The 26,728-nt window shown below is 37.6% G+C and overlaps 1 pseudogene; it reads right to left on the bottom strand.

Annotated features, from left to right (window-relative positions):
• Positions 1–2,627: 2,627 nt before the first annotated feature.
• On the bottom strand, positions 2,628–3,273 carry LOC112865082 (melanoma-associated antigen B18-like; annotated as a pseudogene).
• Positions 3,274–26,728: the final 23,455 nt, after the last annotated feature.

Here is a 26,728-nt window from a genome sequence, read left to right as displayed (position 1 = left end):
TGAGTTTATTTTTGTGAATGGTGTGAGAAAGTGGTCTAGTTTCAATCTTCTGCATGTTGCTGTCCAGTTCTCCCAGCACCATTTGTTAAAGAGACTGTCTTTTTTCCATTGGATGTTCTTTCCTGCTTTGTCAAAGATGAGTTGGCATACGTTTGTGGGTCTAGTTCTGGGGTTTCTATTCTATTCCATTGGTCTATGTGTCTGTTTTTGTGCCAATACCATGCTGTCTTGATGATTACAGCTTTGTAGTAGAGGCTAAAGTCTGGGATTGTGATGCCTCCTGCTTTGGTCTTCTTCTTCAAAATTACTTTGGCTATTCGGGGCCTTTTGTGGTTCCATATGAATTTTAGGATTGCTTGTTCTAGTTTCGAGAAAAATGCTGGTGCAATTTTGATTGGGATTGCATTGAATGTGTAGATAGCTTTGGGTAGTATTGACATTTTGACAATATTTATTCTTCCAATCCAAGAGCAGGGAATGTCTTTCCATTTCTTTAAATCTTCTTCAATTACCTTCATAAGCTTTCTATAGTTTTCAGCATACAGATCCTTTACATCTTTGGTTAGATTTATTCCTAGGTATTTTATGCTTCTTGGTGCAATTGTGAATGGGATCAGTTTCTTTATTTGTCTTTCTGTTGCTTCATTGTTAGTGTATAAGAATGCAACTGATTTCTGTACATTGATTTTGTATCCTGCAACTTTGCTAAATTCATGTATCAGTTCTAGCAGACTTCTGGTGGAGTCTATCGGATTTTCCATGTGTAATATCATGTCATCTGCAAAAAGTGAAAGCTTAACTTCATCTTTGCCAGTTTTGATGCCTTTGATTTCCTTTTGTTGTCTGATTGCTGATGCTAGAACTTCCAACACTATGTGAAACAACAGTGGTGAGAGTGGACATCCCTGTTGTGTTCCTGATCTCAGGAAAAAGTTCTCAGTTTTTCCCCATTGAGGATGATGTTAGCTGTGGGCTTTTCATAAATGGCTTTTATGATCTTTAAGTATGTCCCTTCTATCCTGACTTTCTCGAGGGTTTTTATTAAGAAAGGTTGCTGAATTTTATCAAAGGCGTTTTCTGCATCGATTGACAGGATCATATGGTTCTTATCTTTTCTTTTATTAATGTGATGTATCACATTGATGATTTGCGAATGTTGAACCAGCCCTGCATCCTAGGAATGAATCCTACTTGATCATGGTGAATAATTCTTTTTATATGCTGTTGAATTCGATTTGCTAGTATCTTATTGAGAATTTTTGCATCCATATTCATCAGGGATATTGGCCTGTAGTTCTCTTTTTTTACTGGGTCTCTGTCTGGTTTAGGAATCAAAGTAATACTGGCTTCATAGAATGAGTCTGGAAGATTTCCTTCCCTTTCTATTTTTTGGAATAGCTTGAGAAAGATAGGTATTATCTCTGCTTTAAATGTCTGGTAGAACTCCCCTGGGAAGCCATCTGGTCCTGGACTCTTATTTGTTGGGAGATTTTTGATGACTGGTTCAATTTCTTCACTGGTTATGGGTCTGTTCAAGCTTTCTATTTCCTCCTGATTGAGTTTTGGAAGCTTGTGGGTGTTTAGGAATTTGTCCATTTTTTCCAGGTTATCTAGTTCGTTGGCATATAATTTTTCATAGTATTCCCTGATAATTGCTTGCATCTCTGAGGGATTGGTTGTAATAATTCCATTTTCATTCATGATTTTATCTATTTGGGTCATCTCCCTTTTCTTTTTGAGAAGCCTGGCTAGAGGTTTATCAATTTTGTTTCTTTTTTCAAAAAACCAACTCTTGGTTTCGTTGATCTGCTCTATAGTTTTTTTAGATTCTATATTGTTTATTTCTGCTCTCATCTTTATTATTTCTCTTCTGCTGGATTTAGGCTGTCTTTGCTGTTCTGCTTCTATTTCCTTTAGGTGTGCTGTTAGATTTCGTATTTGGGATTTTTCTTGTTTCTTGAGATAGGCCTGGATTGCAATATATTTTCCTCTCAGGACTGCCTTCACTGCATCCCAAAGTGTTTGGATTGTTGTATTTTCATTTTCGTTTGTTTCCATATATTTTTAAATTTCTTCTCTAATTGCCTGGTTGACCCATTCATTCTTTAGTAGGGTGTTCTTTAACCTCCATGCTTTTGGAGGTTTTCCAGACTTTTCCTGTGGTTGATTGCAAGCTTCCTAGCATTGTGGTCTGAAAGTATGCATGGTATGATTTCAATTCTTGTATACTTATGAAGGGCTGTTTTGTGACCCAGTATGTGATCTATCTTGGAGAATGTTCCATGTGCACTCGAGAAGAAAGTATATTCTGTTGCTTTCTATGCAGAGTTCTAAATGACAGATGGACTGTCAAGTCCATCTGATCCAATGTATCATTCAGGGCCCTTGTTTCTTTATTGACCGTGTGTCTAGATGATCTATCCATTTCTGTAAGTGGAGTGTTAAAGTCCCCTGCAATTACCACATTCTTATCAATAAGGTTGCTTATGTTTGTGAGTAATTGTTTTATATATTTGGGGGCTCCTGTATTCGGCGCATAGACATTTATAATTGTTAGCTCTTCCTGATGGATAGACCCTGTGATTATTATATAATGCCCTTCTTCATCTCTTGTTACAGCCTTTAACTTAAAGTCTAGTTTGTCTGATATAAGTATGGCTACTCCAGCTTTCGTTGGACTTCCAGTGGCATGATAAATAGTTCTCCACGGTGAGGTTTAATTTGCTGACAAGGGCCTAGCAGTGCCAGATGGGATCCACTTCCTTCAAATCAACACCAAAGGTCAGTTCCATGTGCTCAGAGGCTCTCTTGAGGATCTCATTGAAATGATACTTGTACTTTCTGGATGACAAACTTCAGCATGTCTGCCTTCGTAATTGGCTCTTTCTTTTGATACTTCTGCAGCAGGAACTGCACCAACCAAACCACCTTTTGTTTAATGGGTCTCTGCATGAGACCTCAGTGCCATTAGAGGATTTTGGGCTTCCCTCCTCTTGGCTTTTGGCACCTTCATCCGAATCGGTGCATGAAACAGCTGCACTGGCACTGGCAGGAGATGGGGTTCACTCAGCCGCCTTAGGACAGCTGGGTGTCACAGCAGCAGGCAAATTCTGAGGTCTATCCCCAGAGAGAGGGAAGGCAGGGCAGGAGGACTCTCCCGATGCTGCTGCTGCTCCTGCAGTAGCCTGAGTGCCCCCCCAGACCCTGGGTCTCACCAGGGGCCTGGTGGTGTTTCTCAAGGGCATGGAGCTTACCCTTCTGACCTCTAGGCATGGTGGCTCTGGTCAGGGATAGCAGGCAGGAGCACAAGCAGTTATGTTGGTGAAGAGGTTTGAGAAGGCTTTAGCGTTAGCTCTTCTTTAAATGTTGTGTGTAACTTACCAGTGAAGCCATCAAATTCAGGGTTCTTCTTTGTTGGGAGATTTTTGATGATTGATTCAATCTTCTTACTAGTTATAGGTCCGTTCCTTTTTCTATTTCTTTGTGATTCAATCTTGGTAGATTTTGTGTTTCTAGGAAAGTGTCCATCTCAACTAAGTTTATCCAATTTGTTGGTGTATAATTTTCACAGCACTCGCTTATAATCCTTTTTCTTTCTGTAGAACCAGTAGTGATGTCCCTACTTTCATTTCTGGTTTTGGTAATTTGGCTGGTCTCTTTTTCTTTAGCTAATCTAGCTAAAGGTTTGTCTGTTTTGTTGATCTTTGTTAAGAACCAACTTTTAAAGTTGTTGATTTTATCTGTTATTTTTATCTTTCTTTCTTTCATCTCTACTTTAATTTTTATTATTTCTTTCCTTCTGCTAGCTTTGAGTTTAATTTGTCCTTCTTTTTCTAGTTTTTGAAGTTGTAGAATTAGGTTGTTCGTTGAGATTTCATTTTTTAATATGTGCTTATAGTTATACATTTCCCCTTGTTATTATCACTGTGTTCCAGATGTTTTGGTATGTTGTATCTTCATCTTTATCCATCTCTAAGTATTTTATAATTTCCTTTGTGATTTTTCCTTTGGTTCATTTATTGTTTGAGTGTGTCACTTAATTGCCACAAATTTGTGACATTTCTAGTTTTATTTATGTTATGATTTATAACTTCATTTTGTCAGAAAAGATACTGTGCATGATATGTGTCTTTTAAAATATTGAACTTAATTTTGTGGCCTCAAATATGGTCTGTCCTGGAGAATGCCCCATGTGCAATTGAGAAGAATGTGTATGCACTTACGACTGTGAAGTATGTTCTGTATGTATTTACTTTGTTTATGGTGTTGTTCAAATACTCAGTTTACTTACATTCTTTTTTTAAAGTTTTTATTTAAATTCAAGTTAGTTAACATACAGTGTATTATTAGTTTCAGGTGTACAATTTAGTGATTCAGCACATACATATGATACCTGGTGCTTATCACAAGTGCACTCCTTAACCCCATCACCTATTAAGCTATACTCCCACCCGCCTCCCTTCTGGTAACCATCAGTTTATTCTCTCTAGTTAAGAATCTGTTTCTTGGTTTGCCTCTTTCCTTTTTTTCCCCATGATCATTTGTTTTGTTTCTTAAATTCCACACATGAGTGAAATCATATGGTATTTGTCTTTCTCTGACTGACTTATTTTGCTTAGCCTGATACTCTCTAGCTACGTCCACGTTGTTGCAAATGGCAAGACTTTTGTCTGGTTCTTCTATCTGTTATTGAGAATGGTGTTTTGAATTATTCGATCTATTTCTCTCTTCAGTTATGTCAATTTTTGCTTCATATATTTTCGTGGTCTATTATTAACTGTGTGAATTATTATTATTATTAAATCTCTGTGCTACAGCATGGAGCCTGCTTGGGATTCTCCCTCTCTGTCTCTCTCTCTCTCTTTATCTTTCTCTCTGTCCCTCCCCTACTCTTTCTCTCTGTCTCAAAATAAATAAATAAACATTAAAAAAATGACCCTCTATTTCTCGACAGTCTTTGTCTTCTACTGAGAATGCCTCCTGGAGACTACAGTCCTAGCATGTTGGACAAGGACTGGACTATTGAAAACACCTTCATTGTGAAAACACCTTCATGAAACAGTTGAAACTCTGAGGAATTTGAAGCTCACTGTCTTTTGATAGTCACTTTTCTGTTGATGGACTCATTCTTTTGCTGTGAATTATATTGAATAGCAAGGCTTATCACCTTCTTTCTCTCACATGAGCTTGGTCTTAATCATTTTTCACCTTTAAGATCTCTTCTCTAGTTCCTTCAGATTTTGTCTGATAATAGTGACCATTATCTACAGGTTCTGGTTAATAACTACATTTCCTCCATCTGTTTACTCCAGCATCATGTTCTGTTCCAGCACTGCTCGCTAGAACTTGCTGCGGTGATGGTCATGTTCTATAATCTGCACTGTCCAATATGGTAGCCATTAAGTTGTGTGACTGGGGAACTTAATTTTTAATATTATTTAATTTTAGTTTATTTAACCACATATGGATAGTGGCTACCATATTGCAGAGTGCAATTAATTCTACCTTTCTTTCTGCTCAGCCATTTCTAGGCTAAAGAGTAGCAGTTCAGAGATGATTTGGATAAGAAAGCTATCTAGACAGTCTGCTACCATGGCCTAGGCCCCAAAGACCCTGTTATGTTTGTTTTTTCTAAGACAGAAGTGACTTGTCAGCGTTACGGTAGGATGTGATCAGATGAAGACTAAGAACGTCTGGGCCATGATAAACATGGAAGATAAGAACAGTGATGTAAGAGGATGATTTTGGATGGCCTTGTTTTACCTCATGAATGTAAGATAAGATAAAATGTGCTGGAAGTAGAGGTAATCCATGAAATGCAAAGAAAATACACACAGTGAACAGAACATTTGAAGGGACACTAAGCCTAACATTTTATGAATACCTCTCGTGCCCCAGGCATTGTACTAAGCCATATGTATGCATCATTTCATTTAATCTTTACAATAAACCCATGAATTGGATATTATTACATTCCTCCTTTTTTGGATGATGAATCAGAATGTCACACAACTACTCAGTGGAGGATCCAAGACCTCAAATAGGTCAGCCTGCATCCCAAGCCTCTGTATGTGTTTACCTGTAAACTGGGAAGTGAGGGATGGAGGGTGTAATTCCAACTCCACTGCCACCATGTGTGATATTGTGCAAATAAGCTAATCTCTCCGGGCTTCAGCTGCTTTATTTGTAAAATTCAGAGGTTGGATTCATTGGTTTCTGTCTTAGCTTTTCAATCCTAATACTGATACTCAAATCACCTCTAATTCTTTGTGGATTTCAACATATCAAATGTTGCTGGCAAATATATATATACATTATTGGCTGCTTTTCTTTTGTTCTGCCTCCCTCCCCTCTTTTTTGGCCTATGAACCACAAAAGGATTTGATTTGGATAGCAATAACATTCCCAGATTTTCTCTGTGGGTCAGACATTAAAAAGGATTGTTTAGCATTCTTCTACAAATGTTAAAGAGACATTTTCTTTTGAAACATATGAACACACACATGATCTTAGTGATACCTTGCCAGCAACATAAACTGTCATAAATTGCTGTCCTGGAGTGGGAATTCATTACTGGGGGGAGGGGGGAGCTTTCTGTGGGGACAGAGAGTAGTTGCCAGTCTCTAGGAGGGTTTTTTTTTTCCCCAAAAGCATATCCAATAGCACAATAGAAATCTGCTATTTGGAAAAACATGGAGGGGGGCATTTTATTTTGCTAATATTAAGTAAACCTCTATGAAAATCTGCTTAGCTCATGAAGAATATATGGAAGTAGTGATTCTGTGTGGGAAGAGGGAAAGATCCATAATATTAGAGAAGGAAAATGAGGAGGGATTAGTATTTTGTAGAGAGGGTATGTAAGTAAATTTTTTAAAAGTTAGAAGGTTATTATTTTCTTTTCTCCTTATTATAATTATAAAGGAAATAATGCTTATTTTAAATAGTCAAATTATTTAGAAATTTATAAGGAAAAAATTTATTCTTGTTCATAAAAACCCATACACACATATCCAATTTATTGTCATAAATTTATATGTAATATATAATAAGCAGCTATGTGGTATGTAATATTCCATAATATACATAGTCAACCATTCCCTTATTGGTGTAGGATATTTTATGTGTATCAAAAAAAGGTGAGAAAAGTCAGCCTTATATTCACATCTGATAAAGAAACTTGAAGATGTGGGGGGCACCTGGGTGGCTCAGTCAGTTGAGCGTCCAACTTCGGCGCAGGTTATGATCTCACAGCTGGTAAGTTCGAGTCCCGCATCGGACTCTGTGCTGACAGCTCAGAGCCTGGAGCCTGCTTTGGATTCTGTGTCTCCCTCTCTCTCTGCCCCTAACCCACTCGCATTCTGTCTCTGTCTCTCTCAAAAATAAATAAACATTAAAAACATTAAAAAAAAAAAAAAAAAGAAACCTGAAGATTTGGACTGATGGGGGGCTGAAAGCTAGATTAGGCAGCTCCTGGGACTGTGCAGCCAGGACTGCCTTAAAGATAGATAGTTCACATGGCAGAAACAGAGTAAATTCCTAACATCATAAAGGTATAGGATGAGAGAGCTAAAAGGGATTTAAAATAAGTAAGTCCAGTCCCCTGATTTTACCAAGGAGGAAATTGAGGCCCAAGGAGGTTATCTTTCTCAAGGTCGCATAACTAGTGAAGTGTCACCGTTCTGATTAAAGTCTCATGGCTCCAGACTAGGTTTCTCTGAAAAAGAAATGTAATAAAAGGACATTATATTCCACCTATGATCAGGTGCTGAAGTGTTTCTTCCTCTGAGTGGTTGTAGCTGTGTGCAGACAGGTTTTAAAGTCCTACATACTCATAGTATGGCTCCCATTTTTGTCATTTTCCAAAAACACTTTCCCATTTACTCTGTATTTGGACATATCATTTTTGCATTAATGTGAGCATTCAAAGACTATTACTGAACCTTCTCTGCTACCTGGGGAGGCAGCAGAGTGTAATGATTAAAAGCCCAGATTCCAGTTCTTGCTCTGCCTCTTCCTAGTTGCGTGGCCTTGGGTAAATGAATCTCTCTAAGCTTCAGTATCCCTGTCTCTAATGGAAGAGAATAATTCTATTCCATTATATTGTTGCTATGAGGATTAAAGTAGATAATACAGATAAAGTAACTGTCAAGTAAACTTCAGCTATCACTACATGTCAGATATTGTGCGGGTCCCAGAGATAAGCAACGAACAAGATACACATATGGTCCCAATTCTTAAAGAGCCGATCATATACTTGAAATTCTCTGAATTAAATCTACATTTTCATTGGTCTGTGCCTTTCTACAAGATACTAATTCCTTTTGTTTGATCCTTCTTTGCCCATTCAGTGTTCATTACTTGCCATCAAAGCACTGTTTTCTTTTAAGACCCACTGGAAATCCTATCTCTTCCTTCCATGTTACCCCAGCTGGAAGTCCTATGTCTTTATTTATACTTCCATAATCCCACAGCATGTGGTTTGATAGCATTTTTCGCTGTCTTGTGTCAGATGTAATCATGTGTGTCTTCTTTAATCTTGGTAGTCAGTGCTCATTAATTGGTAAACTCAGTTCTATCACTAACCTTGTCATGCATTATTATTATACTGGTAATTATCCTATTACAGAACCACAAACTAAGGTTCAAAAAGATGAATTCAGCTACCTAAAACCTACCAGCTAGTAAGAAGTAAAATCAGGGCTAGAACACAGGTCTCCCAACAACACCTCTGGAAATGGACTTATCTCTACACTTGCCTCAACTTGGACAAGTTACTCAGCTATAGTTTCTTCATCTGCAAGTGAACAAGAAAAATGGTGGTGAACACGTGGGAGAGAAATATATAATTACAGGGGCACCTGGGTGGCTCAGTTGTTTGAATGTCCGACTTTGGCTTGGGTCATGATCTCGCAGTTTGTGAGTTCAAGCCCCACATTGGGCTCGCTGCTGTCAGTGCAGAGCCTGCTTTGGATCCTCTGTCCCATTCTCTCTGCTCTTGCTCCACTTGTGCTCTCTCAAAAAAAAACATTAAAAATTTTCAAAAAAAAGAGTGTTTCATGATTTGTCTCTCTCTTAAAAAAAAAAGATACAGTACAATTAGATGCTATAAAAACACTTAATAAATAAAACAAACATTTTCCTCTGTTTATTACTGATCCACTGTGTATGAGACATACATGGTAGATCTGACTCTTGGCTGATTAGTCAGCCAGTGTCCAAATAAGAGGCATGTCCTTGTGTCCTGAAGCCAAATCCAGTGGTCGTTCCAATATAACACATGTGTCTGTTGGCATAAGCTATCTCTTATCCATCATCTCCTATTCATCTCCAGCCTTTGAATTGAAAGGGATCCCATATGCATTGTCCATGTTATTTTTGTTTGAATGGATATTTAGAAGTAGGGGAATCTTTTAAAAGAATAATTCAACTGGTAAATGATCGGAGCAACTGGTTTCCATTGCCATTGAAGCATACCGTATCTTACCTCCCAACCCTCAATATTCTAGCCTTACTAGTCTCTTTTATTCATACTGAAGTGCTTTAAGTGATCCCCCACCCCTGCTTTTTTTTAGTGATTCCTGGTCAAAAAGCAAACCAGTTTTTAGTGTGCCATTAATGACCTATAAATCAGTATTTCAGGCCTGACTAGTATCTTTTCCATTGAAAAATTAAGTACTCTACTGGAGTTTTTCATGTTAAAGTACATAAATATCTAAATACTTAATAAAATACTTCCATGACTTCTGAAATTTTTTAGGGCCATATTCTGTTTGGCAGACACATTACAGAATTGGCCTTTCTCTTCCTCTGTGTGTGTGTGTGTATGTGTGCATCCTTATTATTTTTAAATTATTTGCTTCTACCACTCTATCTCTGCTTCTCAGTTTTATAATGTTTTCTTTAAAAATGCAGCACAAAACTAAGATGTACCTTGCTTAGTTGGGTGTGAACATATAGGACAGAATCAGTAACACAGCAAACTGGATTCACCAAAAGTGGAGCCATTTTATCCCTACCCTGGAGGTATTGCCTGAGGTCAGAGCTTTTCCTGCTCTCTTGAGTATTCAGTGAAAACCAAATATTCACTATACATAATGGAGATTAGGACACGAAATAAGTAAAACCAGGATATGTCCTCCATGGAGTTGCCTCTCTGGAAATCAAAATTACACACTAAGAAAAGCTTTAGAAAGGTAAACACAAGTGAGGGCAAAGTAAGATAGAATAGATGGTACTCTAAGGACGCTGACTCAGGTACAGTGAAAGTGATCTAGTGAAAAAGATGAGATGCCACCTCACACCTGTCAGAATGGCTAAAATTAACTCAGGAAACAATAGATGTTGGCAAGGATGCAGAGAAAGGGGAACCCTTTTGTACTGCTGGGAATGCAGACTGGTGCAGCCATTCTGGAAAACAGTATGGCGGTTCCTCAGAAAAATTAAAAGAACTATCCTAAGACCCAGCAATTGCACTACTAGGTATTTATCCAAAGGATACAAAAATGCTGATTTAAAAGGGCACATGCACCCCAATGTTTACAGCAGTGCTATCAACAATAACCAAGCCATGGAAAGAGCCCAAATGTATATCGACTGATGAATGGATAATATATATACAATGGAATACTACTTGGTGAGGAAAACAATACATCCACGACATTTGCCATTCACGACTATGTGGATGGAACTAAAAGGGTATTATGCTGAGTGAAATAAGTCAGAGAAAGACAGATATCATATGATTTCATTCATATATGGAATTTGGGAAACACAACAGATGAACATAGGGGAAGGGAAGGGAAAATAAGATAAAAACAGGAGGCAAACCATAAGAGACTCTTCAAAAAAATTAAAAAAATTTTTTTTTATTTTTAATATTTATTTTTGAGAGAGACAGAGTGTGAGTGGGGGAGGGGCAGAGAGCGAGAGGGAGACACAGAATCTGAAACAGGCTCTAGGCTCTGAGCTGTCAGCACAGAGCCCAACAGGGGGCTTGAACTTGGGAATGGTGAGATCATGACTTAGGCTGAAGATGGACGACTGAGCCACCCAGGCGCCTCTTAAATATTTATTTATTTTGAGAGAGAGAAAAAAAGAGTATGAGTGGGGGAGGGGTGGAGAGAGAGGAAGATAGAATCTTAAGCAGGCTCCGCTCTGTCAGAGCAGAGCCCAAGGTGGAGCTTGAACTCATGAACTGTGAGATCACGACCTGAACCGAAATCAAGAGTCGGTGGCTGAATTGACTGAGCCACCCAGGTGCCCCCAGACTCGTAAATACAGAGAACAAACTGAGGCTTGCTAGAAGGGAGATAGGTGGGGGGATGGGTTAAATGGGTGATGGGCATTTGGGATGAGCACTGGGTGTCATATGTAAGAGATGAACGAACCACTGGGCTCAACTCCTGAAGCCAAGACTACACTGTATGTTAACTAAGTTGAATTAAAAAAAAAAAAAAAAGGCTAGTAAGTAGTACAATCAGGATTCAACCCAAGGTCTGACTTCAAATATTCCTATGCTTTTCACTTTATTAAGTACTGCAGGCAAACATTATTGCGTTGTATCTCCTGTGTTTTGTTTTTAATGAGATGATAATTAAGGAAAGTATCCTTTGATTTTTGTTATGAGAAACTCTGGGCACTAGATCTGCATGAAGGTGATATAATTTATGATTAAGTGGAAGTTTGTTTTCAATGTCCTGTTTGACTCTAGCATTTGTGATCATACTAAGTCTGACACTGGAGGAAACAGCAGGCCCCTGAGAAGAGAAAGGGCCTGGGGCACTGGCCCAGATTCCTTGCTTCACCAGGCTACATGCAGGTTCTAGAAGCACACCTGGACCCAGGTTCACACCAGTGTTTGGTCACTCAGGCCTGATGACCCCAAGCAGGAGGCACACTAGACATGTCTTCTTGCCCATGACCAGTCTGAGGTATTTCCTGTGCTCAGAGAGCATCAACCTTTTCTAAATTCCATCAAAAAGAGTAACTCAATAAGCAAGAAGAAACAAGTTCCGAGTGCAGCTGTTAACCATCTTATTTTAAAATGCAGCCCTACCTGCCATAGCAACACACTTGCTCATCACAAAGCCATTCTTAGATCTGTGATCTATGACAAGGCTCATGACCCCACCTGTGAGCTCCCCAGACATAAACTTATCATATCAAACAGATGGGTAATAACATGGAACTTTCACTCTAATAAAAATTGCCTCCTCCTTTTATCAGTGGGTCAGATCAGACCAGACACCAAAGAGTGTTCTCAGATCTAGCCAAACACAGAAAGCTGCTTTTGTTGTACAAAGGGTAATGGAAAATGGTTAAGGAAATATTTTCCAAGCTTAAGACCTATCCAAGACCAACACATTCGGCCTTTTTTTATAAGTGCATAGGCTTTGTTCAAAGTCAGGCTGTTGTTTGACCTCAAAGCAAAGATGATTCATCCTCTAATAAAGAAAGGCTTTTATATTTATGGAGTAATGAAATTCAAAAATATCTTAAAGCTCATCCAGGCCAATCTCCTTGCCATACCAAAAACATTTTCTGAAGTACAAATGATGGATGGGACCACCAATGGTTTAAAAATATTAAAAAATTTTTTTAATTGTGAAATAATCTCAGTAGTATAGCAAACCCCGGATTTAACAAAAAATCTTTGACAGATATTTAAAAAAATAAAGTTTTTGGGGCATCTGATGTCTTGATCTCCGCTCAGGTCATGATCCCACTGTTTGTGAGATCAAACCCTGCATTGGGCCCTGCGTTAACAGTGCAGAACCTGCTTAAGATTCTCTCTCCCTCTCTTTCCCTTTCTCTATGCCCCTCCTCTCTGTCTCTCTCTCTCAAAAATAAATAAATAAACTTGAGAAAATAAATTTAAAAAATAAAATTTTACATATACAGGCATGTATATACATACATACCTATGTCATATATGCATATATATATGTATATATCTACAGATAGTACTGCTTTTTATTGTAAATTTTACATAAATGGTATCAAGAGGGGTGTATATCTATTTTCAACTTGACTGTTTTCATTCAACATTATGCTTTTTTCTAGATTTATCCAGGCTAAACACATTATGCCAACATGTTTATTTCATTTAAGTAACTATTCAGTATTCCATTATATGGATATATCAGGATGACTATATAATTTATTATCAAAGCACCCTCTTTTGAGAATTAAAATAGGGTCAATTAATACTGACATCAGTGTAATAGGAGTAACTTAGGATTATCCCAGGTAAATCAGGAGGTAAGGTCACCCTAAGTATGCTACTGTTTTTATGCATCTGTATTGACTGACATTTATATTGTTTCCAACTTCAGGTAGTCTAAGCAGTGATGCAGTGACCATTTTCAAACATGTATCCTGATGTCCAAGTGCAAGTTTTTTCTAACATTCTACTTCTGAGCCTTAGATATGTATGTTTTCACTTTACTACATATTGACCTACTGCTCTGCAAATTTATAACTCCATTAGTTATGCATAGGACTTACTATTTTCCCTCACTTTCATCAGTACTTATAGAATCACTTGACGCGAGGGCTGGGGGGTGGCGCCTGGGTGACTCAGTCAGTTAAGCAGCCAACTCTTTTGATTTCAGCTTAGGTCAGGATCCCACAGTTAGTGAGATCCAGCCCTGTGTCAGGTGCTGTCCTGACAGCATGGAGCCTCCTTGGGATTCTCTCTCTCCCTTTCTCCCTGTCCCTCCCATGCTTGTGCTCTCTCTCTCACCCTCTCTCTCTCTCTCTCTCTCTCTCTCTCTCTCAGAATAAATAAACTTAAAAAAAACTATTAAAAAATAAGAGTCACTTGAGGAGTGGCATTTCATTACTGTTTTTTGCATTTCTCTGTTAACAGTGAGATTGTACAACCTTCCATATGTTTACTAGCCATTTGGATTTCCTCTTCTTTCTGGTAAACGGCTACTATTTTGTGATATTATATTCAGGTTAATCTCAGGTAAACAAAATAGGGTTTTTGTTTTTCATCCTGTTTGAAAATCTCTGTCTTCTAGGTGAGTTAAAGCAACTTATGTTTTCTGTGATTAAAAATATATTTTACTATATATTTTTATTTTATATCAACCCCGCTGGGAGTTACCGATTTTGAAGTTTTCAAATAATTAAATGCTGATTATAGACAAATTTGGTGAGAATTGATATCTTAACAACATGAATCTTTCAATCTATGACCATGGGATATCTCTCCATTTATTTGGATCTTTAATTTCCCTTAGCGATGTTTTGCTAGCTTTAGTATTGGTATTTTGTTAGCCTGATATTTATTATTTTTGAAGCTACTGTAAATGGTATTTAATAATTTATTTTCAAATTGTTATTAGGATGTAGAAGTACAATTGATTTTTATATATTCATCTTGTGTGAGTTGTTTTTACCTTTTTAATGTTTATTTATTATTGAGAGAGAGAGAGAGTGTGAGCAGGGGAGGAGCAGAGAGAGAGGGAGACACAGAATCTGAAGCAGGCTCCAAGCTCTGAGCTGCAGCACAGAGACTATCATGGGGCTCGAACTCATGAGCCATGAGATCATGACCTGAGCTGAAGTCGGATGGTTAACCGATTGAGCCACCTAGGTGCCCCTTTTGTGAGTTAATTTATCAATGATAGCTTTGCTAAATTAACTCATTGACTCAAATTGTAGATTTGGGAATTTTCAATAGTACAAAACTACATCATTTATGAATAAAGGTAGTTTTGCTTCTTCCTTTCATTTCTTTTTCTTTTATTACACTGGAGTATGGGAGTGAATCAAAGTAGCAAAAACAGATATCTTTGCCTTATTTCTGACCTCAGAAGGAAATTTTTTTAACTTTTTTTTTGATGTTTATTTATGTTTGAGAGAGAGAGGAGAGAGACAGAGACAGAGACAGAGAAAGACAGAGTGCAAGCGGGGCAGAGAGAGGAGACACAGAAGCAGGCTCCAGGCTCTGAGCTGTCATCACAGAGCCCGCTGTGGGGCTTGAACTCATGGACCACGAGATCATGACTTGAGCCTAAGTCAGACACTCAACCGACTGAGGCACCCAGGTGCCCTAGGAGGATATTTTTAATGTCACAACAGCAAGTATGCTATCTGTAGGGTTTTTATAGATGGCTTTTATCAGGTTAAAAATTCTATCCTTAGTTTGCTGGGAGTTTGTAACATAAACATGTTGAGTTTTATCAAATGCTCTGTATCTATTGAGATAAACATGTCCCTTCCCCCCCCCCCCCGCCACTTTATTCTTTTAATATGGTTAATTACATTGGTTGATTTTTCTGTTAAACCAGCCTTGGAATAAACCAATCCCACTTAGTCATAATGTACTATGCTTCTTATATATCAGCTTTGACAGCCTGAGAAATTTTGACCCTGAAATACCATGTGAGATTTGGTTTTACCCTGAAGAGATTTTGAACTTACCTTTTGAGGTTCCTGCCCCATGCAGTTTCAAAATATAGCAATAATCTTGAGTCCTCCACTCTGTTGGGACTTTATTCCCTAAGTCCTCCAAGGTGATGGAAATTTCATTCTGATTTTTAGAAGTTTGCACTCCAGCTTCCTAGGCTCTCTGTCCCCAAATTCAGCAAATGTTTTGCTGGGAAAACTGGGCATGTGTTCCCATCCTTTTGAAACTATAGAATTTAATTTTTAGAATTGAGGAACACAATTTCAGTGGAGGAGAATAAATTATGTGAGAAGGAATCATTGTCCATCAGAAAATGCAGAGTTAACAAGGACTGATGTCTAGCCTGTTAAATCTGTATCTTTAAGCCAGAGAAAGGAAAAGAGGGGCTGAAGAACTCCAGCCCAGATACTAGATTAATTTAAATGCTATTGTATCTCCAGCACTTGGTCCTAATTGTCTCCTCTTGAACACTCAATACCTGCATTCATGCTGGCTGGCCCCAGGGACCCAGAGCAGCCCACTGTCCCCACTGAAAGGAAATGAAAAATCGGCTGATGCTAAACAGACCTCCTTCAGCAACTATAGCCATCTAAGCACTGTGTCCTGCAGCGTGATTAATGATTTTTCTTTCCCTTTATGTTTAGGAGCAGTGTGTTTCAGAAAGAAAGGGAGAGAAATAGGCTGAAGAAGGGGAATGAGGGAGAGGGCCGAGATGCAAAAGTAAAAAGGGGGAAACTATATAAGAGGAGGAAAGGAAAGAAAATATTTTTTCAATATTAGATAGAGAACATTTCATAGAATTAGAACAGTATGTTTTCTCCTAATATAAAGGATTCTACTTCTGCCCCTCAGAAGTATAGCAAGTTACTTAGGTCAATATTACCTAAATAATACACTGTACTGAAAACAGTAAAGAGAAAGGAAAATTAAAAGAGGTTCTCCCTTGCTATAAAACTTTTGTTTTTAAGTCATCTCTACCTGACCACCAAAAGATTAGCATGATATGTTGCATATATATGATGCATCTATACTTATCGATATCCTATCATGAGGGATGTGAGTTGTAACATCTGTCACCTTATTTATTGATATAGTTGATTTTCCAGGTCTGACAGCCTAGACCACTTCCCCACACGTGTCAAAGGCTCTGCAACATGGAAAAAGCTTCTGCCAGGGGCTGATACATTACAAAAGCGGGATGTTAAAGGTACAAAGGCTATTTCCCTTTTCATCTTCAATGCCAACTCTGGATTTTCATGCATTGGATTCTCAACAGCTTCCCATAAGGCTATAGATCTCTTGTTAATACGGACCCCATGTACTGGGGTCTGAAGGCTGTGTCAGCTGTGACTCCTGGAGAGCATCTTGCAGAGGGGCTTAGTGGAAAGAAAGGGAAAGGTGTTTAGGGGTATTGTGTGCAGCTAAGGTTTGAAGCACCCAGCAGCAAAGAATCAAACATTTGTGCACATGAGAGCGAGCAAGTTTACTTGTCTGGAGCATAAAGTAATTATAGAAGAACAAGAACAAGAATACTAAGGGATGTTGATAGACAGTCTTAAAGACTAGTATGAAACGTTTGTTTGTAATTAAAAATACCAAGACAACAGAAAACCAGTAAATTCCTGAGAACCTATCAATAGATCAAAGATGAGATTCATGCTTACCAGTCAAGGCACTGGAGTCTAACTTCATAAAAATGTTGGAGAAGGAAAATTTTTTCTACTGTATAAAGGGCAGACTGAAGTGGCAGGCAGCTGGCAAGGGGGATGATTTGTAATATTTTAGGTGTCATGTGATTAGAGAAGGCCAAGACTAGAACATGGACTAGAAAGAAGTAGGAAAGGATGGCTCTGAAAGGTGTTTCGGATAAAGAAAGATGAGGACTTCGAGACACGCTAGTCATGGGGGTTCTGGAGGAAGTAACCTGTAATGCTCCAGGTGGTGTGCCAAGAAAGTAGGATGGTGGCACGCCATTGATGAGGACGGAAAGTTGGGAAGGAATAAGGGTCCTGTCTAGGTTTCAGTATGAGTTTTCTTGCCACCTCTTTATTAATGCAGGTTTTATGACACAGGTGTAATAATTAATCCAAATGGCTAGCAGATGTGGCTATCCATCTTTGGGCATACTGGCCCCCAAACAGTCTCCCAATCAGCAAATTCTCAAGCAAGGCCAAAGAAAATTAAAGAAAATAAATTCTGTTGAGATATTTATGGAGGCCACCTGGATAGAAATTTGACAGCTAAGAACTTGCCTGGATGCCAGGCAACTAAAGAAAGGTCAGAGCCTCTGGAGCGATAGGGCTCGTGGAGCCACAGAACAGAAATGGAGGGGGAGGAGTGTTCAATCACATTCCATCTGAAAAAAGATTAAAAATGGAGTTTTACCTTGCAGAGAGAAACATTGCTCAAGTCTTTCTCTGTATGCTCTGGAGATACCTGCCTTGTCTCTTGACAAGAAACCTGCCACTTCCTTTAATTGTACACTCTACCCTTGCTGAACCAATCAATCCGTGATGGCTTCGTTTATGTATTAGTCACCTCCTCTTCGTTTCTTCTATTCGTTCTTTGATTCTGTCAGTTCATGTTCTTAAATTATCACCTCCCTGAAAAGGAGTTGAAAGTCCTTGAAAGTTCCTAACTAGTCTACATGCCTTCCATCTCTTTCTGCTCTCACCATAGCAGTCACTCTAAATTACAATTTTGATCATATTATTTACCTATCTAAAACTTTTATCACTTCCCTTTTGCCCACTGAATAATATTTAAATGCCTTTGCCTGTTACTAAAGTCTCTACTAAGTGGGAGCACCTGGGTGGCTCAGTTGGTTAAACGTCCAACTCTTGATTTCAGCTCGGGTCATGATCTCAGGTTCATGAGATTGAGCCCCTCATTGGGCTCTGTGCCGGCAGCACAGAGCCTGCTTCAGATTCTCTCTCTCTCTCTCTCTCTCTCTCTCTCTCTCGGTCTCAAAAATAAATAAATAAACATTGAAAAAATGTCTTTACAGGAGCACCTGGGTGGCTCAGTCAGTAAGTGTCCGACTTTGGCTCAGGTCTCAATCGAGTGGCTTGTGAGTTAGAGCCCTACATGGTGCTCTGTGCTGACAGCTCAGAGCCTGGAGCCTGCTTCCGATTCTGTCTCCTTCTCTCTCTTCCCCTCCCCTGCACACACTCTGTCTCTGTCTGTCTCTCAAAAAGAAATAAACTTTAAGAAAAAAGTCTTTACAGAAGGAGATTCGATTTATCTTTCTAGTCTCATTGCACACTACCAGTACCTCTCCTATATGAGCCCTCTGCTTCTAATTAAAATCTCTATCTTTCAAAATAATTTCTGTCCCTCTTTTTCTGCTTATACACTTGCTCGAATGACAGAAACTCCTCCTTTTTCCTCTACACATTAAAATAATAAACTAATTAAAATCTCTATCTTTCAAAATAATTTCTGTCCCTCTTTTTCTGCTTATACACTTGCTCGAATGACAGAAACTCCTCCTTTTTCCTCTACACATTTTCAAAACCATAATCTCATGCTTTAAGGGCCAATTCATAGCCTACCTCCACTTATTTGGTCATTCAACTAATATTAATTAAATTAAAACTATGTGTTAGGTGCTGTTGTAGGCTGTGGGAATACAGTGGTGAAAAGATAGACAAGATCCTTGCTCTCATGAAGCTTCCGTTATAATGGGAGATCCAACAAAATAAATAATTAAAAGAAGATAAAGAGTAAACGTAATAAGAGCTTTGAGGAAAACAAGTTTCCATGTCAAGTTAAAATGGAGTAAGCCCACTCCACCCTGTCTCTCCTACTGAATACAACTATAAAACTTATACAGGATGCATGGAACAGCTATTTCAGGACTCTGAAAAGTAAATGGCAGCAGACATACTTGAGAAGACAACTAGAATTCTGGGTATCTCTGAGCCAGCAATTGGTTTACCATGCACCTGCACTAGGAACCTGGAATTAGGTGTCTGAATGCAAACAAAGAGCCCTGCAGGAATTCTTGCTCAAGAAGCAGGGAAAAGCAGTTAATAATCTTCAGAGAGAGAATGCAGAAATATTTCCTTGTTTTTTTTCTTTTTTTTCCCATTCTCTCTATTTTCAATCCCTAAGCAATCCCATGGTAACAGTAGCAGGTAATGGTAGCCCACAGGAGCCAAAAGTCTGAGAGAGGAATTATTCCTTTCCATTTAATGGAACTGTGGTTTCAAGAGGATAAGGCCAACACTTGTTGCATGTTTTCTCTCTTCACTGTTCTTATGCTTAGCCCCTGATGTAGTTGCAGTTGTAGAAATTTGTAACAGCAAAAGAAAACTACAGTCCCAGTTTCCAGCAAGAGCACCAAAACGAGGAGTCCCAAGGACTGGAAAAAGTATCAAAGAGGTTGCTCAGACAGAGGAAATCCATAAAATTATTTATGAATCCTTAGACTAACCTTCTTGCCATGCATGCATGGATCTGATCATTCTCAGATATCAAACACTGAGAACTAAACTAACAGAGACCATAATTCAGGTCCCAGACTGGCTACTAGGTGGTGCACATGAAGGACATATCTGCATAATACTGCACCTGGCTTTAAAAACGGAATTGACATTGGAATGACAGTACATGGAAGGTGGGTCAGAAATTGTGACCAAAACCTAACCAGCTTATCTGCCTACAAAAGCAAAAATATCAACATTCCTCATGGTATCCAAATAAGACCCAGAGTCTCATAATATAAAACAACACCAGAACCCGAACATCCCAAATTCCATGAGAAGAGATAATCAGTTGATGTCCACACATAGGTGACACAGATGTCAGAATTATTTGACAAAGACTGTAAAGCTGCTATTGTAAAAATGCTTCAGCAAGTGATTGCAGACTCTCTTGAAACATATGGAATAATAGAAAGTCACAGCAAAGAAACAGAAGCTATAAAGAAGATGCTATGAAAATTATAGACAATAACCAAAATTTTAAAAAGTTCCCTAGATAAGTTCAATAGCAGGATGGCGGTGACAGGGTAAAGAATCAGTGATCTTGAAGATGGATCAATAGCTATTATCCAGTGTAGAAACAGAAAAAAAATATTGAAAAAATACATCAATAGAGCCTGAGGTACCTGTGGGTGATTAAAAAAAACCCAATGCTCATTTTGTTGGAACCCAGAAGAGGAAAAGGTGCATTACTGATAAAAAAGTATTTGAAGACATAAAATCCAAAAGCTTCTCAAATTTGATGAAATACTTAAGTATACAGATACGATTTCACTGAAGTCTAAAGAGAATAAGCCTTAAAAAAAATTGATGCGTAGATGTACCATAATCAAAATAGTGAAAACCGAACACAAAGAAAAATATTTGAATGCAGCCAGAGAAAAACAGTGCATTACCTATAGGACTACAATGATTTGAATGATTGTGGATTATTCATAAATCATGGAGGCCAGAAAAAAAGTGGTACTTTAAAAAAATAGATTTTACATTTTAGAGCAAATTTATGTTCATAGAGAAATTAAGCAGAAGGTACAGATACCCTCTGCCCCCACATTTGCTTAGCTTCCTCCATTATCACACCTCTACAGATGCATAGCTTCCCCTATTGTCAACATTTCCACACCAGATTGGTACATGTGTTACACTTACTCCTACATGTACATAGCTTCTCCTGCTATCCACATTCCCCCATCAGAATGGTGTATTTGTTACAGTTGATGAACCTACATTGACACACCATTATCACCCAAAGTCCCTAGTTTACATTAGGATTCATTCTTAGTGTTGTACTTCTATGACTTTGGACAAATGTATCATAACATTTGTGAAACATTATAGTATTGTACAGAATAATTTCACTGCCCTAAAAATCCTTAGTGCTCCACTATGTATCCCTGTGTCCCACTAACTTCTGGCAATCACTGATCTTTTTATTGTCCCCACAGTTTTACCTTTTCCAGAATGTCAGTGAGAATTGTACAGCATGTAGCCTTTTAGGCTTCTTTCCCTTGGTAATATGCATTTAAGTTTCCTCTATATCTTTTAATGGGATGATAGCTTATTTCTTATTATCTATGAATAATATTCTGTTATCTGAATGAACCACAGTTTATTTATCTGCTCATCTACTGAAGCATATCTTAGTTGCTTCTGAGTTTTGGCAATTATGAATAAAGCTGCTAGAAACATCTATGCCCAGGTTTTTTTGTGGATATGTTTTCAGCTTTTTTTTTTTTTTTTGGTGGGGGGTAAATACCAGATAGTATGATTGCCAGATTATATGGTAAGAGTACGTTTAGTTTTATAAGATACGGCCAAACTGCTTTCCAAAGTGGCTGTACCGTTTTGCATTTCCACTAGCATTTAGTGTTGTCAGTATTCTGAATTTTGGTCATTCTAATAGATGTGTAGTGGTATCTCACTGTTGTTTTAATTTACATTTTTCTGGACATATGATGTGGTATGTCTTTTCATATGCTTACTGGCCATCTGTGTATCTATCTTCTTTGGTGAGGTGTCTGTTAAGGTCTATGGCTCATTTTTTTTTTAACTGAGTTTGTTTTATTATCATTGTGTTTTCTTTTTTAAGGGCTTATTGTTATGTTTTAAGAGTTTATTTTATATTTTGGATTTCAGTCCTTTATCAGATATATCTTTTGCAAGTGTTTGCAAATCTTTTCAACAAAATGTTGCCGAAACAATGGGACATCCACATACAAAAACTGAAAAAAAAAAGTACCTAGAAACAGACATTATATCCTTTATAAAAGTCAACTCAAAATGAATCACAGACCTATATGTAAAATGCAACATTATAAAGCTCTTAGAAGATAACATAGGAAAAAATCTAAATGACCTTGTGGCTTATCTTTTCATTTTCTACAGTATCACTTGCAGAGCTGAAATTTTTAATTTTAATAAATGCCAGCTTTTTAATTATTTTTTTTCATGGCTAATATCTTGGTGTTGTATTTTAAAAGTCAGCCACAGCCCCAAGGTCATCTAGGCCAACCAGAGCTTCTAAAAAGGGAAACTTGATGGATTGAATGGCCTGGATCTTTATCTATTTGTTTTAGCTGGCATTATGTTTATTCAAGATGGATGTCTTTGAAGTGGATACCTCAGCAATCTAACACTTAACGTTAGGTATTTACATTATAATTAAAACGTTAATTACTGAGAACTTTTATTGTACATCAAGTGGGCTACTTTCTCATCTGGAAACTTGAATGAGGAAGAATTTGCTTCCATGCTCAGTGGGCTATATGACTGAGGGCTCTGTTTTTTTGGATGACTTTTGGCTAGAGGACAGGTTATATCTTAGAAACCACTGCAGTTCCTGCCTATAGTTCCTTTCCACACAACTTATTCAATATAGTCACTTCCATATTTCAGCCCATAAGAGGAGTCTCTAGATAAAGTCTACTAAGGTAGAGTCATTTAAAAATGTAACCACAGGACTGACAACTCATCATCTTTGCCACATAAGCTAACTTAATCATGGGAGATACATCTCATCACCTTTACCATATTTTACTGGTTAGATGCAAGAGACCTACCCACACTCAGACGGAGTGAATTACACAAACGTGAGAACACTGGGAGGCAAGCAGTATTGGGGCCATGTTATGGTCTGTCTGCCACAACTATAAACTGTTAAAACTCACCCAAGATGAAATATATAACCTAAATAGTCCTACAACTATTTAAAAAATGGAATTTATACTTTAAAATTTTTCAATAAAGAAACTTTCAGGCTTAAGTGATTTCACTGGAACATTTATAAACATAATAATCCTACAAAGTTTCTCCCAGGAGACAGAAAATGAAGAAATACTTCCTGACGTATTTATGCAGCCAGCATTAATTACCTTAGTAACAGTACTGGACAAAGATAGTGGAAGAGTAGAAAGCATACATAGAATTGTATGCTAAAAACTATTCAATAGCATTCATTAACATAGACTTAATACCCAATAAAATATCAGCAAATTAAACCAGCAATATGTAAAGAGAATGGTATACTACAACCAAGTGAGTTTTATCCCAGGAATGTAAGTCTGTTTTAGTATTCTAGCATTAACCAATGTTGCCTCCCATCTGAGCAACGTAAAAAAGGAAAATTGACTTTAAAAAGGTCAATTGATGCAGGAAAAAAAAAAAAACACTTGACAAAATTCAGCATATATTTTTTAAATGACAACAAAACCTCTCGGCAAACTAGAAACAGAAGGAACATGCTCAACCTAATGAAGAACATCTACCAAAAACAAACAAACAAAAATCCTACAGCTAACATTATAATTAATAGTGGAAGCCAGAATGCTTTTCCCCTAAGATCAGGGAAAAGTTAAGGATGCCTGCTGTTACTACTCCTACTCAACATTGTACTGGAAGTCCTAGCCAAGGCAATAAGGCAAGAAAAATAAAGTAAAAGGGATATAGATTGGAAATGAAGACATAAAAATGTTTCTATTTATAGACAACATGATTGTCTTTATAGAAAACCCCAAAATTTTATCAAAAACAAAACAACCTCCTAGAATTAAGTGAGTTTAGCAAGGGTGGTATTTCTAAATTCTAAAATAAACATGAAAAGATGCTCAACATCACTCATCATCAGGGAAATACAAATCAAAACCACCATGAGATACTACCTCACACCTGTCAGAATGGCTAAATTAACAACTCAGGAAACAACAGATGTTGGTGTGGATGCGGAGAAAGGGGAACCCTCTTGCACTGTTGGTGGGAATGCAAACTGGTGCAGCCACTCTGGAAAACCATATGAAGGTTTCTCAAAAAATTAAAAATAGAACTACCCTACAACCCAGGAATTACACTACTGGGAATTTATCCAAGGGATACAAAAATGCTGATTCGAAGGGGCACCTGCACCCCAATGTTATAGTACTCTTATCAACAATAGCCAGAGTATGGAATGAGCCCAAATGTCCATCGATGGATTAATGGATAAAGAAGATATGATATGTATACAATGGAATACTACTTGGTGAATGGCCATCAACCAATGAATGGATAAAGATGATATGTATATATGTGTGTACACACACACACACACACACACACACACAACGGAATACTACTTGGTGATGAAAAAAGAATGAAATCTTGCTATTTGCAACAATGTGGATGGAACTAGAGGGTATTATGCTAAGCAAAATAAGTCAGAGAAAGAGATAGATACATGATTTCATTCATATGTGGAATTGGAGAAACACAACAGATGAAAATAGAGGAAGGGAAGGAAAAATAAGATAAACATAGGGAGGCAAACTGAGGGTTGCTAGAGGGGAGGTGGGTGTGGGGATAGGTTAAATGGGTGATGGGCATTAAGGAGGGCACCTTCTGGGATGAGCACTGTGTGTTATATGTAAGCGATGAATCACATGCATACTTACATGAATCACTTACAAACATACTTTTACTTTACATACTTATAAAAAAATAAAAACAATTGGAAAATGAAAATTTTTAAAAATAGCATTAACGGTAGCTCCAAAAACCCTGAAATACTTACGTATAAATCTAATACAACATGTGCGGGATCTGTTTTCTAAAACTATAAAGCACTAGTAAGAGAAATTTTAGAAGACCTAATTAAGTATAGAATCATATTATGTTCATGGGTTGGAACACTCACCATAGTAAAGAGATTAGTTCTCTTTAGATTTATCTATAGATTTAACACAATTATAATAAAAATCTTAACTGTAGTTTTTTGTAGATACAGACAAAATGTACATGAAAATGTATATGGAAAGGCAAAGACACTAGAATAGCCAAAACAATTTGGAGAAGGAAGAATACAGTTTGAGAGGTTGCACTACATAATTTTAAGACTTACTATTATATGGCTATAGTAATGAAGACAGTGTGGTATTGGTAAAGGGATAGACACATAGATCAATGGAAGCTAATAGATGGTCCAGAAGTAAACCTATGCAAATATGGTCATTTTATGTTAGACAAAAATACAAAACCAAATCAATGGAGACAGGATAGTCTTCACAATGAATGGTTTAGAAATAATTGCACATCCATATGCAAAAACACAACAACAAAAACCTTGGCCAATATGTCATGTCTTATACATAAATTAACTCAACATGAATCATATATCCAAATGTAAAATATAAAACTATAAGACTTTTAGAAGAAAACAGAGGAGATAATCTTCATGTCAGAGTTAGGTAAAGAGTTCTTACATGTAACATGAAAAACATGGTACATGAAGGGAAAAGGTGGTAAATTGAAGTCCATCAAAATTAAAAACTTTTGCTCTGCCAAAAATGCTATTAAAAGAATGAAAAGCTACAGGCTAGTAGAAGTATTTATAGGTCACACATCTGAAAAAAGGACTTGCATCCAGATTACAGAAAGGAATCTCAACACTCAATAGTAAGAAAACAAATGACTCAAAGCATGGAAAAAGATTTGAACGTACAGTTCAAAAAAGAGAATATATGGATGATCATAATTACATACATGAAAAGATGTTCAACATTATTATCAGGAAAATGCAAGTTAAAATCATGATGAAGTACTACTATCCATTTATTAGAATGGCTAAAATATAAAAAATAACTGATAACATAAAACATTTATGCGGCGTCTGGGTGGCTCAGTCGATTAAGTGTCCGACTTCGGCTCAGGTCATGATCTCGCAGTTTGTGAGTTTGAGCCCCATGTCGCGCTCTGTGCTGACAGCTCAGAGCCTGGAGCCTGCTTCGGATTCTGTGTCTCCCTCTCTCTCTGTGCCCCCCCAAAGATAAATAAACATTAAAACTTTTTTTTAATTGAAATATTTATGAGAAAGCAGGGCAGCTGGAACTCGCATACATTGCTGATAGTAGTGCAGTGTGATACAACTACTCTGGAAACAGTTCGGCAGTTTCTCATAAAGTTAAACATGACCCAGCAGTCCCACTCCTGGGTATCTACCCTATAGAAGGAAAGAATTATATTCACACAAAAACCTACCTAGGGTTGTTTATACCAGTTTGATTCATAATAACTAAATAAAACAATCCAAATCTTTTTCAACAGGTGGATGGATGAATAAACTTTACTAAATTCGTACAGTGTGATGCTAGTCAGATATAAAAAGGGATGAATTATTGATAAAAGCAACAACTTGATTGAATCTATAAGGCATTATGCTGAGTAAAAGAAGCCAGTTTCAAAGGGTTATGCACTGTATGATTCCATTTGTGTGACATTCTATAAAAGACAAAACTATAGTTAGTCCATTGAGGACAGAGGCCAAGAGTGGGGTGAGTTTAATACTCTTTAAGAG

This window comes from Puma concolor, chromosome C1, assembly GCF_028749965.1.
Source record: "Puma concolor isolate L17-30 chromosome C1, mPumCon1.1.hap2, whole genome shotgun sequence".
Taxonomy (NCBI): Eukaryota; Metazoa; Chordata; class Mammalia; order Carnivora; family Felidae; genus Puma; species Puma concolor.
The sequence above is the reverse complement of the archived record's forward strand: the minus strand, read 5'-3'. Positions and strand labels throughout refer to the sequence as shown.